The sequence below is a fragment of the Electrophorus electricus genome, unplaced genomic scaffold (genome assembly GCF_041902795.1).
Source record: "Electrophorus electricus isolate QZ-2024a unplaced genomic scaffold, ASM4190279v1 Scaffold95, whole genome shotgun sequence".
Classification (NCBI taxonomy): Eukaryota; Metazoa; Chordata; class Actinopteri; order Gymnotiformes; family Gymnotidae; genus Electrophorus; species Electrophorus electricus.
This window is the reverse complement of record NW_027658812.1, coordinates 242,537-257,536: the sequence shown is the minus strand read 5'-3', so window position 1 is coordinate 257,536 and position 15,000 is coordinate 242,537. Positions and strand designations below refer to the sequence as shown.

General features: G+C 57.0%; 3 non-coding genes across 3 annotated transcripts in view; all 3 read left to right on the top strand.

Moving 5' to 3' along the window:
• Positions 1 to 11,015: 11,015 nt before the first annotated feature.
• LOC145656888 (18S ribosomal RNA) lies at positions 11,016 to 12,854 on the top strand. Its single transcript, XR_014122478.1, has one exon. It is a non-coding gene; the product is annotated as an 18S ribosomal RNA (ribosomal RNA).
• Positions 12,855 to 13,736: 882 nt separating this feature from the next.
• LOC145656871 (5.8S ribosomal RNA) lies at positions 13,737 to 13,890 on the top strand. The gene has a single exon (XR_014122461.1). It is a non-coding gene; the product is annotated as a 5.8S ribosomal RNA (ribosomal RNA).
• A 617-nt stretch (positions 13,891 to 14,507) lies between these two features.
• Positions 14,508 to 15,000, top strand: part of LOC145656853 (28S ribosomal RNA) — a 4,149-nt gene continuing 3,656 nt past the window's right edge. The window contains exon 1 of the ribosomal RNA XR_014122443.1: positions 14,508 to 15,000. This exon is cut by the window's right edge and continues 3,656 nt beyond it. This is a non-coding gene — a ribosomal RNA (28S ribosomal RNA).

Below are 15,000 nucleotides of genomic sequence, written 5' to 3'. Positions count from 1 at the left end.
CGGTCTGAAGTGTGCGCAGGTGTAAAGCAACCTTGCTAGGCATGAAGGTGTGACATCCAGGGCCTGGAAGTCTGGTGGTAGTAGTAGTATGATTTAAAGGCACAAAGTGATTGAAGTGTGCCCAGGCCCAGATCTACTTTGCTGGGCATGACTGTGTTTGACCTCTTGGGCCTGGAAGTCTGGTAGTAGTAGTAGTAGTAGTAGTATGATTTAAAGGTCCAAAGTGAATGAAGTGTGCCCAGGCCCAGAGCTACTTTGCTGGGCATGACTGTGTTTGACCTCTTGGGCCTGGAAGTCTATTTCTAGGCTTATATAAAGGGTCAAACTTCTTGAAGTGTGCCCAGGCCCAGAGCTACTTTGCTGGGCATGACTGTGTTTGACCTCTTGGGCCTGGAAGTCTGGTAGTAGTAGTAGTATGATTTAAAGGCACAAATTGATTGAAGTGTGCCCAGGCCCAGAGCTACTTTGCTGTGCATGACTGTGTTTGACCTCTTGGCTCTGGAAGTCTATTTCTAGGCTTATATAAAGGGTCAAACTTCTTGAAGTGTGCCCAGGCCCAGAGCTACTTTGCTGGGCATGAATGTGTTTGAACTCTTGGGCCTGGAAGTCTGGTGGTAGTAGTAGTATGATTTAAAGGCACAAAGTGATTGAAGTGTGCCCAGGCCCAGAGCTACTTTGCTGTGCATGACTGTGGTTGACCTCTTGGCCCTGGAAGTCTGGTAGTAGTATGATTTAAAGGTACAAAGTGAATGAAGTGTGCCCAGGCCCAGAGCTACTTTGCTGGGCATGACTGTGTGACCTCTTGGGCCTGGAAGTCAGGTTGTAGTATTATTAAAAAAAAAAAGGGTCAAACTGCATGGTCCGCCCAGGCCCAGAGCTACTTTGCTGGGCATGACTGTGTTTGACGTCTTGGGCCTGGAAGTCTGGTACTTTGAATGATTAAAAGAGTGAAACGGTCTGAAGTGTGCGCAGGTGTAAAGCAACCTTGCTAGGCATGAAGGTGTGACATCCAGGGCCTGGAAGTCTGGTGGTAGTAGTAGTATGATTTAAAGGCACAAAGTGATTGAAGTGTGCCCAGGCCCAGATCTACTTTGCTGGGCATGACTGTGTTTGACCTCTTGGGCCTGGAAGTCTGGTAGTAGTAGTAGTAGTAGTAGTATGATTTAAAGGTCCAAAGTGAATGAAGTGTGCCCAGGCCCAGAGCTACTTTGCTGGGCATGACTGTGTTTGACCTCTTGGGCCTGGAAGTCTATTTCTAGGCTTATATAAAGGGTCAAACTTCTTGAAGTGTGCCCAGGCCCAGAGCTACTTTGCTGGGCATGACTGTGTTTGACCTCTTGGGCCTGGAAGTCTGGTAGTAGTAGTAGTATGATTTAAAGGCACAAATTGATTGAAGTGTGCCCAGGCCCAGAGCTACTTTGCTGTGCATGACTGTGTTTGACCTCTTGGCTCTGGAAGTCTATTTCTAGGCTTATATAAAGGGTCAAACTTCTTGAAGTGTGCCCAGGCCCAGAGCTACTTTGCTGGGCATGAATGTGTTTGAACTCTTGGGCCTGGAAGTCTGGTGGTAGTAGTAGTATGATTTAAAGGCACAAAGTGATTGAAGTGTGCCCAGGCCCAGAGCTACTTTGCTGTGCATGACTGTGGTTGACCTCTTGGCCCTGGAAGTCTGGTGGTAGTAGTAGTATGATTTAAAGGCACAAAGTGATTGAAGTGTGCCCAGGCCCAGAGCTACTTTGCTGGGCATGACTGTGTTTGACCTCTTGGGCCTGGAAGTCTGGTAGTAGTAGTAGTAGTAGTAGTAGTAGTAGTAGTATGATTTAAAGGTACAAAGTGAATGAAGTGTGCCCAGGCCCAGAGCTACTTTGCTGGGCATGACTGTGTTTGACGTCTTGGGCCTGGAAGTCTGGTAGTAGTAGTATGATTTAAAGGTACAAAGTGAATGAAGTGTGCCCAGGCCCAGAGCTACTTTGCTGGGCATGACTGTGTTTGACCTCTTGGCTCTGGAAGTCTATTTCTAGGCTTATATAAAGGGTCAAACATCTTGAAGTGTGCCCAGGCCCAGAGCTACTTTGCTGGGCATGACTGTGTTTGACCTCTTGGGTCTGGAAGTCTGGTAGTAGTAGTAGTATGATTTAAAGGCACAAAGTGATTGAAGTGTGCCCAGGCCCAGAGCTACTTTGCTGTGCATGACTGTGTTTGACCTCTTGGCTCTGGAAGTCTATTTCTAGGCTTATATAAAGGGTCAAACTTCTTGAAGTGTGCCCAGGCCCAGAGCTACTTTGCTGGGCATGACTGTGTTTCACCTCTTGGGCCTGGAAGTCTGGTAGTAGTAGTATGATTTAAAGGCACAAAGTGATTGAAGTGTGCCCAGGCCCAGAGCTACTTTGCTGGGCATGAATGTGTTTGACCTCTTGGGCCTGGAAGTCTGGTGGTAGTAGTAGTATGATTTAAAGGTACAAAGTGAATGAAGTGTGCCCAGGCCCAGAGCTACTTTGCTGTGCATGACTGTGTTTGAACTCTTGGGCCTGGAAGTCTATTTCTAGGCTTATATAAAGGGTCAAACATCTTGAAGTGTGCCCAGGCCCAGAGCTACTTTGCTGGGCATGACTGTGGTTGACCTCTTGGCCCTGGAAGTCTGGTGGTAGTAGTAGTATGATTTAAAGGCACAAAGTGAATGAAGTGTGCCCAGGCCCAGAGCTACTTTGCTGGGCATGAATGTGTTTGAACTCTTGGGCCTGGAAGTCTGGTAGTAGTAGTATGATTTAAAGGCACAAAGTGAATGAAGTGTGCCCAGGCCCAGAGCTACTTTGCTGTGCATGACTGTGTTTGACCTCTTGGCTCTGGAAGTCTATTTCTAGGCTTATATAAAGGGTCAAACTTCTTGAAGTGTGCCCAGGCCCAGAGCTACTTTGCTGTGTATGACTGTGTGACCTCTTGGCCCTGGAATTCTGGTGGTAGTAGTAGTAGTATGATTTAAAGGCACAAAGTGAATGAAGTGTGCCCAGGCCCAGAGCTACTTTGCTGGGCATGACTGTGTTTGACGTCTTGGGCCTGGAAGTCTGGTAGTAGTAGTAGTAGTAGTAGTAGTAGTAGTAGTAGTAGTATGATTTAAAGGTACAAAGTGAATGAAGTGTGCCCAGGCCCAGAGCTACTTTGCTGGGCATGACTGTGTTTGACCTCTTGGGCCTGGAAGTCTATTTCTAGGCTTATATAAAGGGTCAAACTTCTTGAAGTGTGCCCAGGCCCAGAGCTACTTTGCTGGGCATGACTGTGTTTGACCTCTTGGGTCTGGAAGTCTGGTAGTAGTAGTAGTAGTATGATTTAAAGGCACAAAGTGATTGAAGTGTGCCCAGGCCCAGAGCTACTTTGCTGTGCATGACTGTGTTTGACCTCTTGGCTCTGGAAGTCTATTTCTAGGCTTATATAAAGGGTCAAACTTCTTGAAGTGTGCCCAGGCCCAGAGCTACTTTGCTGTGTATGACTGTGTGACCTCTTGGCCCTGGAATTCTGGTGGTAGTAGTAGTATGATTTAAAGGCACAAAGTGAATGAAGTGTGCCCAGGCCCAGAGCTACTTTGCTGGGCATGACTGTGTTTGACCTCTTGGGCCTGGAAGTCTATTTCTAGGCTTATATAAAGGGTCAAACTTCTTGAAGTGTGCCCAGGCCCAGAGCTACTTTGCTGTGTATGACTGTGTGACCTCTTGGCCCTGGAATTCTGGTGGTAGTAGTAGTATGATTTAAAGGCACAAAGTGAATGAAGTGTGCCCAGGCCCAGAGCTACTTTGCTGGGCATGACTGTGTTTGACCTCTTGGGCCTGGAAGTCTGGTAGTAGTAGTATGATTTAAAGGCACAAAGTGATTGAAGTGTGCCCAGGCCCAGAGCTACTTTGCTGGGCATGAATGTGTTTGACCTCTTGGGCCTGGAAGTCTGGTGGTAGTAGTAGTATGATTTAAAGGTACAAAGTGAATGAAGTGTGCCCAGGCCCAGAGCTACTTTGCTGGGCATGACTGTGTTTGACCTCTTGGGCCTGGAAGTCTGGTGGTAGTAGTAGTATGATTTAAAGGTACAAAGTGAATGAAGTGTGCCCAGGCCCAGAGCCAGGCCTGGGCAGCAGGGGGCGCTCCTGGCCATGCCCAGCGAGTTTCGTGCGAATCGGACCTGGTCCGGAAGAGATACGAAGGGAAAACTCATTACTCGTCGGGGTGGCACATCCAGGCTCTCGACCCTCCCAAAGCGTCCGACCAGGGTGCACCCTGCCGGGCATGGTTAGCCGCCAGCCCCCTTCCTGGAGGTCTGGTTGGCACGGGGTTTTGATTTTTCGGTTTCATATCTCTGGGCTCCTTGGGAGCAGAAAGTCGGTTGAGGGCCCTTTGGAAAGAGCCGGGGCTGCCGTTTAACGCTGTCCAAGCGGCAGGCGAAGCGCACCCACCGTTTTTACGCTATGATTTTTTAAAACCGCCGGGGCGGCAAACACAGGGCCGGTCGGGTTTGAAGACGAATATCTCTTCGGCCCTTGGGAGGAGAGAAGCAGCGCGGGTCACCTTTGAACGCGCTCGCTGCCAGGAACGTCTGGCGTAAAAGTTTCGTGGGAATCGGACGTTCCTAGGCTGAGAAGCGAGCGCCCGCCCTCGGGCGGTCGGGGGCCCCTTTCTCATTCCCCGTCTGGGCTAAAAATACGAGGTCAGACCCGATGGACTCGGGAGACTGGAGAGTACCAGGGAGACCCTGGAAGCAGGCGACCCGACCCACGCTTCGCTGTCTCCTCGGCCCTCGGGAGTAGAAGCGCGGGGACGGTGGCGTGGGCAGCAGGGGGCGCTCCTGGCCATGCCCAGCGAGTTTCGTGCGAATCGGACCTGGTCCGGAAGAGATACGAAGGGAAAACTCATTACTCGTCGGGGTGGCACATCCAGGCTCTCGACCCTCCCAAAGCGTCCGACCAGGGTGCACCCTGCCGGGCATGGTTAGCCGCCAGCCCCCTTCCTGGAGGTCTGGTTGGCACGGGGTTTTGATTTTTCGGTTTCATATCTCTGGGCTCCTTGGGAGCAGAAAGTCGGTTGAGGGCCCTTTGGAAAGAGCCGGGGCTGCCGTTTAACGCTGTCCAAGCGGCAGGCGAAGCGCACCCACCGTTTTTACGCTATGATTTTTTAAAACCGCCGGGGCGGCAAACACAGGGCCGGTCGGGTTTGAAGACGAATATCTCTTCGGCCCTTGGGAGGAGAGAAGCAGCGCGGGTCACCTTTGAACGCGCTCGCTGCCAGGAACGTCTGGCGTAAAAGTTTCGTGGGAATCGGACGTTCCTAGGCTGAGAAGCGAGCGCCCGCCCTCGGGCGGTCGGGGGCCCCTTTCTCATTCCCCGTCTGGGCTAAAAATACGAGGTCGGACCCGATGGACTCGGGAGACTGGAGAGTACCAGGGAGACCCTGGAAGCAGGCGACCCGACCCACGCTTCGCTGTCTCCTCGGCCCTCGGGAGTAGAAGCGCGGGGACGGTGGCGTGGGCAGCAGGGGGCGCTCCTGGCCATGCCCAGCGAGTTTCGTGCGAATCGGACCTGGTCCGGAAGAGATACGAAGGGAAAACTCATTACTCGTCGGGGTGGCACATCCAGGCTCTCGACCCTCCCAAAGCGTCCGACCAGGGTGCACCCTGCCGGGCATGGTTAGCCGCCAGCCCCCTTCCTGGAGGTCTGGTTGGCACGGGGTTTTGATTTATCGGTTTCATATCTCTGGGCTCCTTGGGAGCAGAAAGTCGGTTGAGGGCCCTTTGGAAAGAGCCGGGGCTGCCGTTTAACGCTGTCCAAGCGGCAGGCGAAGCGCACCCACCGTTTTTACGCTATGATTTTTTAAAACCGCCGGGGCGGCAAACACAGGGCCGGTCGGGTTTGAAGACGAATATCTCTTCGGCCCTTGGGAGGAGAGAAGCAGCGCGGGTCACCTTTGAACGCGCTCGCTGCCAGGAACGTCTGGCGTAAAAGTTTCGTGGGAATCGGACGTTCCTAGGCTGAGAAGCGAGCGCCCGCCCTCGGGCGGTCGGGGGCCCCTTTCTCATTCCCCGTCTGGGCTAAAAATACGAGGTCGGACCCGATGGACTCGGGAGACTGGAGAGTACCAGGGAGACCCTGGAAGCAGGCGACCCGACCCACGCTTCGCTGTCTCCTCGGCCCTCGGGAGTAGAAGCGCGGGGACGGTGGCGTGGGCAGCAGGGGGCGCTCCTGGCCATGCCCAGCGAGTTTCGTGCGAATCGGACCTGGTCCGGAAGAGATACGAAGGGAAAACTCATTACTCGTCGGGGTGGCACATCCAGGCTCTCGACCCTCCCAAAGCGTCCGACCAGGGTGCACCCTGCCGGGCATGGTTAGCCGCCAGCCCCCTTCCTGGAGGTCTGGTTGGCACGGGGTTTTGATTTTTCGGTTTCATATCTCTGGGCTCCTTGGGAGCAGAAAGTCGGTTGAGGGCCCTTTGGAAAGAGCCGGGGCTGCCGTTTAACGCTGTCCAAGCGGCAGGCGAAGCGCACCCACCGTTTTTACGCTATGATTTTTTAAAACCGCCGGGGCGGCAAACACAGGGCCGGTCGGGTTTGAAGACGAATATCTCTTCGGCCCTTGGGAGGAGAGAAGCAGCGCGGGTCACCTTTGAACGCGCTCGCTGCCAGGAACGTCTGGCGTAAAAGTTTCGTGGGAATCGGACGTTCCTAGGCTGAGAAGCGAGCGCCCGCCCTCGGGCGGTCGGGGGCCCCTTTCTCATTCCCCGTCTGGGCTAAAAATACGAGGTCGGACCCGATGGACTCGGGAGACTGGAGAGTACCAGGGAGACCCTGGAAGCAGGCGACCCGACCCACGCTTCGCTGTCTCCTCGGCCCTCGGGAGTAGAAGCGCGGGGACGGTGGCGTGGGCAGCAGGGGGCGCTCCTGGCCATGCCCAGCGAGTTTCGTGCGAATCGGACCTGGTCCGGAAGAGATACGAAGGGAAAACTCATTACTCGTCGGGGTGGCACATCCAGGCTCTCGACCCTCCCAAAGCGTCCGACCAGGGTGCACCCTGCCGGGCATGGTTAGCCGCCAGCCCCCTTCCTGGAGGTCTGGTTGGCACGGGGTTTTGATTTATCGGTTTCATATCTCTGGGCTCCTTGGGAGCAGAAAGTCGGTTGAGGGCCCTTTGGAAAGAGCCGGGGCTGCCGTTTAACGCTGTCCAAGCGGCAGGCGAAGCGCACCCACCGTTTTTACGCTATGATTTTTTAAAACCGCCGGGGCGGCAAACACAGGGCCGGTCGGGTTTGAAGACGAATATCTCTTCGGCCCTTGGGAGGAGAGAAGCAGCGCGGGTCACCTTTGAACGCGCTCGCTGCCAGGAACGTCTGGCGTAAAAGTTTCGTGGGAATCGGACGTTCCTAGGCTGAGAAGCGAGCGCCCGCCCTCGGGCGGTCGGGGGCCCCTTTCTCATTCCCCGTCTGGGCTAAAAATACGAGGTCGGACCCGATGGACTCGGGAGACTGGAGAGTACCAGGGAGACCCTGGAAGCAGGCGACCCGACCCACGCTTCGCTGTCTCCTCGGCCCTCGGGAGTAGAAGCGCGGGGACGGTGGCGTGGGCAGCAGGGGGCGCTCCTGGCCATGCCCAGCGAGTTTCGTGCGAATCGGACCTGGTCCGGAAGAGATACGAAGGGAAAACTCATTACTCGTCGGGGTGGCACATCCAGGCTCTCGACCCTCCCAAAGCGTCCGACCAGGGTGCACCCTGCCGGGCATGGTTAGCCGCCAGCCCCCTTCCTGGAGGTCTGGTTGGCACGGGGTTTTGATTTTTCGGTTTCATATCTCTGGGCTCCTTGGGAGCAGAAAGTCGGTTGAGGGCCCTTTGGAAAGAGCCGGGGCTGCCGTTTAACGCTGTCCAAGCGGCAGGCGAAGCGCACCCACCGTTTTTACGCTATGATTTTTTAAAACCGCCGGGGCGGCAAACACAGGGCCGGTCGGGTTTGAAGACGAATATCTCTTCGGCCCTTGGGAGGAGAGAAGCAGCGCGGGTCACCTTTGAACGCGCTCGCTGCCAGGAACGTCTGGCGTAAAAGTTTCGTGGGAATCGGACGTTCCTAGGCTGAGAAGCGAGCGCCCGCCCTCGGGCGGTCGGGGGCCCCTTTCTCATTCCCCGTCTGGGCTAAAAATACGAGGTCGGACCCGATGGACTCGGGAGACTGGAGAGTACCAGGGAGACCCTGGAAGCAGGCGACCCGACCCACGCTTCGCTGTCTCCTCGGCCCTCGGGAGTAGAAGCGCGGGGACGGTGGCGTGGGCAGCAGGGGGCGCTCCTGGCCATGCCCAGCGAGTTTCGTGCGAATCGGACCTGGTCCGGAAGAGATACGAAGGGAAAACTCATTACTCGTCGGGGTGGCACATCCAGGCTCTCGACCCTCCCAAAGCGTCCGACCAGGGTGCACCCTGCCGGGCATGGTTAGCCGCCAGCCCCCTTCCTGGAGGTCTGGTTGGCACGGGGTTTTGATTTATCGGTTTCATATCTCTGGGCTCCTTGGGAGCAGAAAGTCGGTTGAGGGCCCTTTGGAAAGAGCCGGGGCTGCCGTTTAACGCTGTCCAAGCGGCAGGCGAAGCGCACCCACCGTTTTTACGCTATGATTTTTTAAAACCGCCGGGGCGGCAAACACAGGGCCGGTCGGGTTTGAAGACGAATATCTCTTCGGCCCTTGGGAGGAGAGAAGCAGCGCGGGTCACCTTTGAACGCGCTCGCTGCCAGGAACGTCTGGCGTAAAAGTTTCGTGGGAATCGGACGTTCCTAGGCTGAGAAGCGAGCGCCCGCCCTCGGGCGGTCGGGGGCCCCTTTCTCATTCCCCGTCTGGGCTAAAAATACGAGGTCGGACCCGATGGACTCGGGAGACTGGAGAGTACCAGGGAGACCCTGGAAGCAGGCGACCCGACCCACGCTTCGCTGTCTCCTCGGCCCTCGGGAGTAGAAGCGCGGGGACGGTGGCGTGGGCAGCAGGGGGCGCTCCTGGCCATGCCCAGCGAGTTTCGTGCGAATCGGACCTGGTCCGGAAGAGATACGAAGGGAAAACTCATTACTCGTCGGGGTGGCACATCCAGGCTCTCGACCCTCCCGAAGTGTCCGACCAGGGTGCACCCTGCCGGGCTAAGAGAACAGCCAGGTGAACCCTGGAGGTTCCGAACTCCAGACCCCTGGACCCGACGGCTCAGTCCGCCTCAGGTGCACTACAGAGGTCCTCGGGCTGTCCCTGAGTGCATTAAAACGGAAATCAGAATTACTCCCCCGGGTGGCACTTCCAGGCTCTCGACCCTCCCAAAGTGTCCGACCAGGGTGCACCCTGCTGGGCATGGTTAGCCGCCAGCCCCCTTCCTGGAGGTCTGGTTGGCACGGGGTTTTGCAAATAGGTCCCGTCGGGTATATGGGAGAGCAAAGAGAATCAATGGGGTCCAAGCACTAAATTCATCCAGTGGCGTTCTCTGGAAGCCCAAGGGGAGTCCGAGGGGTGTTCGGCCGGCAAGGGGAGCTCTCCCTCGGACACATGATCAAACGCCTGTCCCCTACCGGAAAGTGGTGTGCTCTGGATGCCCCCCCCCCCCCCCCATCCCCCGAGGGGGGTGCTTATCCCGCGAGGGGAGCCCTCCTCGGGTTAAGTGAACCATCATGCCGATTCCCCTATGGAAGTGGGCACATCCAGGCACACAGTCTGCTTTGCTCTCCCCGACCCGAGTGCGTCTGTTGGGCTGAGTGTACGCCCAGGCAACTGGATCCAATGGCTCAGTCCGCCGCAGCGTGCTTCGACGATGGGTCGTACAGCCATGCCACCAGGGTGGGCGTGTTTGTAAATGTACCAGTGGATTCTCGTCGGCCTGCCACATCCATGGTATCGACCCACCAGGCCTGTCCGACCAGGGGTTGACCCTGGACGGGCACGGTCTGTGGTTTGGCCCTTGTCCTAGATGAAATCGGGCACGGGGTTTTCTGGCCAGGTACCATCGGGTTACTGGGAGAGCGGCTTCGGTCTCCAGGTGAGACCAATGGTGAAGCAGCACGAGGCAATGGAGAGCATGCAAAGCGATGGGGAAGCCATGCACGGCAATGGCCACGAAAAAAAAAAAAAAATCACCACGGAAGGAACGTGAAGAACAAGGAGGAGTGTAGTGACACTGCCCAAAGCTGCCCGGTGTTGCAGGGGTCTATTGGTGTGTTGCTTCCTTGTTTGGTAGAGTGGAGTACCAGACCCGCCAGGGGTAGGCAAACCATTCCCCCTACGGTAAGTGAGGAGCCAGCCATTTGACGAGCGGGTGTCCACGTGTACGGGTGCGAGCGCTATCCCCCCACACGGGGTTAGGCCACGGCCTTAGGTGGACGTCTGCCGACCAGCCCCGGCTGATCCAGAACTTCTGATGTGGAGAGCGGTTTTGACAGATCCTCCCTGGTTCTAGCGGGTCAAGCCTCTGATGGGGGGTGGGGGTTATTTGTAACCCATCCCAGAACTCTCTGGGGGAGACTCAGACGGCCAGTCTGTCTACTCAGTTGTCCTATACTGGTGTCTGTGGTTTGGGAGGAAGGGAGTGCCCTGCTTTGTTGGCCTCCTCTTCAAAACTACCTGGGCCCACGAATCACTCTTCTTGGTTACATCACGAAACGTAGGTTGAGCGAGGCTAGGGGGGAGGGAATTCGACGAGGTCTTTCCCTTGTCCCCCCACCAGCGGCCCACGAAAATCAAAACGGCGTGAAGAGAGGGAACGCCGAAAGCACCTGGAGTCGGCCGTCCGCACCTCCGGAGGAGGTGGACGGGGTACGGTGCGGGCATGACCGGATGGGACAGCTTTGCATCAAGGTGAGAGGTCGGCGTCCGAAGGCCAGAGGGCGGTGCGCGAGCACGTTTACACTGGCCGCGGAAGCTGTCCTGGGTAGCCCTGTATGGCGTCTGGACCTGACGGCGCACGCACTTACAACCCGCTGCTTCCTAGCCCCCGGAAGGGGAGGCGGATGTCACTCGTGGTTCATCCCAGACCACGGTGCAAACTACCTGGTTGATCCTGCCAGTAACATATGCTTGTCTCAAAGATTAAGCCATGCAGGTCTAAGTGCACACGGCCGGTACAGTGAAACTGCGAATGGCTCATTAAATCAGTTATGGTTCCTTTGATCGCTCCACACGTTACTCGGATAACTGTGGTAATTCTAGAGCTAATACATGCAAACGAGCGCTGACCCTTCGGGGGATGCGTGCATTTATCAGACCCAAAACCCATCCGGGGGGCTCGGGCCCCCCGGCCGCTTTGGTGACTCTAGATAACCTCGGGCCGATCGCGCGCCCTCCGCGGCGGCGACGTCTCATTCGAATGTCTGCCCTATCAACTTTCGATGGTACCATAGTCGGCTACCATGGTGACCACGGGTAACGGGGAATCAGGGTTCGATTCCGGAGAGGGAGCCTGAGAAACGGCTACCACATCCAAGGAAGGCAGCAGGCGCGCAAATTACCCATTCCCGACACGGGGAGGTAGTGACGAAAAATAACGATACAGGTCTCTTTCGAGGCCCTGTAATCGGAATGAGCGTATCCTAAACCCATGGGTGAGGACCCATTGGAGGGCAAGTCTGGTGCCAGCAGCCGCGGTAATTCCAGCTCCAATAGCGTATATTAAAGTTGCTGCAGTTAAAAAGCTCGTAGTTGGATGTCGGGAGTGGGCTGGCGGTCCGCCGCGAGGCGTGCCACCGCCTGTCTCAGACCCTGTCTCCCGGTGCCCCCCGGATGCCCTTGGCTGGGTGTCCGGACGGGGCTCGGAGCGTTTACTTTGAAAAAATTAGAGTGTTCAAAGCGGGCCCGCTTCTCGCCTGAATACCTGAGCTAGGAATAATGGAATAGGACTCCGGTTCTATTTTGTGGGTTTCCTGAACCAGGGCCATGATTAAGAGGGACGGCCGGGGGCATTCGTATTGCGCCGCTAGAGGTGAAATTCTTGGACCGGCGCAAGACGGACGAAAGCGAAAGCATTTGCCAAGAATGTTTTCATTAATCAAGAACGAAAGTCGGAGGTTCGAAGACGATCAGATACCGTCGTAGTTCCGACCGTAAACTATGCCGACCCGCGATCCGGCGGCGTTATTCCCATGACCCGCCGGGCAGCGTGAGGGAAACCACGAGTCTGTGGGTTCCGGGGGGAGTATGGTTGCAAAGCTGAAACTTAAAGGAATTGACGGAAGGGCACCACCAGGAGTGGAGCCTGCGGCTTAATTTGACTCAACACGGGAAACCTCACCCGGCCCGGACACGGAAAGGATTGACAGATTGATAGCTCTTTCTCGATTCTGTGGGTGGTGGTGCATGGCCGTTCTTAGTTGGTGGAGCGATTTGTCTGGTTAATTCCGATAACGAACGAGACTCCGGCATGCTAAATAGTTACGCGGCCCTCCGCGGTCGGCGTCAAACTTCTTAGAGGGACAAGTGGCGTTCAGCCACGCGAGATGGAGCAATAACAGGTCTGTGATGCCCTTAGATGTCCGGGGCTGCACGCGCGCCACAATGGTTGGATCAGCGTGTGCCTACCCTACACCGAGAGGTGCGGGTAATCCGCTGAACCCCATTCGTGATGGGGACTGGGGATTGCAATTATTCCCCATGAACGAGGAATTCCCAGTAAGCGCGGGTCATAAGCTCGCGTTGATTAAGTCCCTGCCCTTTGTACACACCGCCCGTCGCTACTACCGATCGGATGGTTTAGTGAGGTCCTCGGATCGGCCCCGCCGGGGCTCCTCGCGGGCCTTGGCGGAGCGCCGAGAAGTCGATCAAACTTGACTATCTAGAGGAAGTAAAAGTCGTAACAAGGTTTTCGTAGGTGAACCTGCGAAAGGATCATTAACGGGTAACGCTGTCCGGCGTGCCTCCTCTCCCGACCCCCTCGACTTCGCCGTCCCCCCGCGTCGGGGCCCAGGGTCGAAAGGGTCTTCGGGGTTGCTGTTACACGTGGTCGCTTGCAGGTCAGGCTGGACAGAAGGCATAAAGGAGGAGCCTAGTCCCTCCCACCCCTTCCTCGTCCTCCGCCTCTTCCTCCGCGTCGTCCTTCAGCACCCCCCCCCCGCAGGCCCCGGTATTCTCTGGGTTCCAGCGCGAGAGACGCGTCGTTCAAAAAACTCGGCGTCCCCGCTCGTCGGGCGAAGGCCGGTTTCCCCTCACCTTGCCGGCAGGAGAAGCGCCTGCGAGTCGAGCGGGTCGTACGGGTCCGTCCCGCGCCCTCCCTCTCGCTCGCACGGCCGCTGCCTCCGTCCACCGCGAGGGGTTTTCCTATTTTGTTGTCCTTGTCATTCATCCCCGTCCCCTTGCTCGCTGACGAGCGGACTTTCCGGGGGGGGTTGCGAGCGCTGCTCCTCGTGGGGCAGGCCATGGCCCTTCCTGTGTTCGTCCGCCCACCGGCGTCCTGGGGCGTGGTGGTGGTGGGTGGCGCAGCCGGTTCCCCTGCTTCTCTCTCTCAGAAAGGAGTCTCAGGGGGACCCCCGGCAGGTACCTAGGGCTTGGCCCACGCTACGTGAGTTCCACCCCTTTCGAGGGGTCGGACGGGGCGGGCGCGGAGGGCCGCGGTTCAAAGACTGACTCGTCTGCCACGTGGGGCGTGTGGGCAAAGCGCAACCCCGCGCCCGTTTCAACACTCGCAGACGGGGGCGCCTGACCGGTTGGTGAAACCTTTTAAACCTGTCTTTGTAGTCGTGGTGAAAGACCTAAACTGAGCCTGAAATAAAAGAGTACAACTCTTAGCGGTGGATCACTTGGCTCGTGCGTCGATGAAGAACGCAGCCAGCTGCGAGAACTAATGTGAATTGCAGGACACATTGATCATCGACATTTCGAACGCACATTGCGGCCCCGGGTCCATCCCGGGGCTACGCCTGTCTGAGGGTCGCTATTCCTATCTGTCGGACCTGCCTTCTCAGGCGGGACCGCGGTTGGAGGTTCGTAGGTGGGGGGGTGCCCCCTGGCCTCCGTCTTCCTAAAAGCAGACGGTTCCCGGTCGCTGTCTCGGTGAGATCCGGTCGGTGGGTTCGCTGCGGTTGAGTGCCCGTTCTCCGTGCACAAGCTTCTCCTCCCCCGCTTCGGTTCGTTTCGGTTCGTTTCGGCTCCGCTCCTGGCCTGGCCAGGAACGTGGTCCCCTGCGCCCGAGAAAGAAGCGAGCGTGGCTGCCGGTGGGTTCTCTCCGCTTTGGCTGCCCACGTTTTCGCTTCTTTTCTCACCCCCTGCGCAGGCGGATCACGGAAAGGTGTCTGTTCTGTTCCGTTACGTGCGCGAGCGGAGGGAGGTTGTTGTTACATGCGTTCCCCCCCCCCCTCCCCCGGTGGGGGGGGTGGGGGGGGTCGGGGTTCGGGTGGCTCTGCCTCTGGCGTTTTCCTTACGGGCCGACCTGTCCGTGGCACGTCCGTGACGTCCCGACCTGTGTCCTCGTTAGCCCGGGTGAAAAGGGACTCGTCCCCTAACCCGGCGGTGTTCACGCTTCTGGGCAACCCTCCAGAGCGAACTCGGGAGCGACCTCAGATCAGACGAGACAACCCGCTGAATTTAAGCATATTACTAAGCGGAGGAAAAGAAACTAACAAGGATTCCCTCAGTAGCGGCGAGCGAAGAGGGAAGAGCCCAGCGCTGAATCCCCCGTCCGGGTGCGGGCGAGGGGAATTGTGGCGTATGGAAGTCTGTTTTCTTCCTGGCGCGGGCCGGGGGCCTGAGTCCTTCTGATGGAGGCTCAGCCCGTGGACGGTGTGAGGCCGGTAAATGGCCCCAGCCCCGCCAGGGTAGCGGTCTTCTCGGAGTCGGGTTGCTTGGGAATGCAGCCCAAAGTGGGTGGTAAACTCCATCTAAGGCTAAATACCGGCACGAGACCGATAGCGAACAAGTACCGTAAGGGAAAGTTGAAAAGAACTTTGAAGAGAGAGTTCAACAGGGCGTGAAACCGTTAAGAGGTAAACGGGTGGGGTCCGCACAGTCTGCCCGGGGGATTCAACCCGGCGGTGAGGCCGTCCCT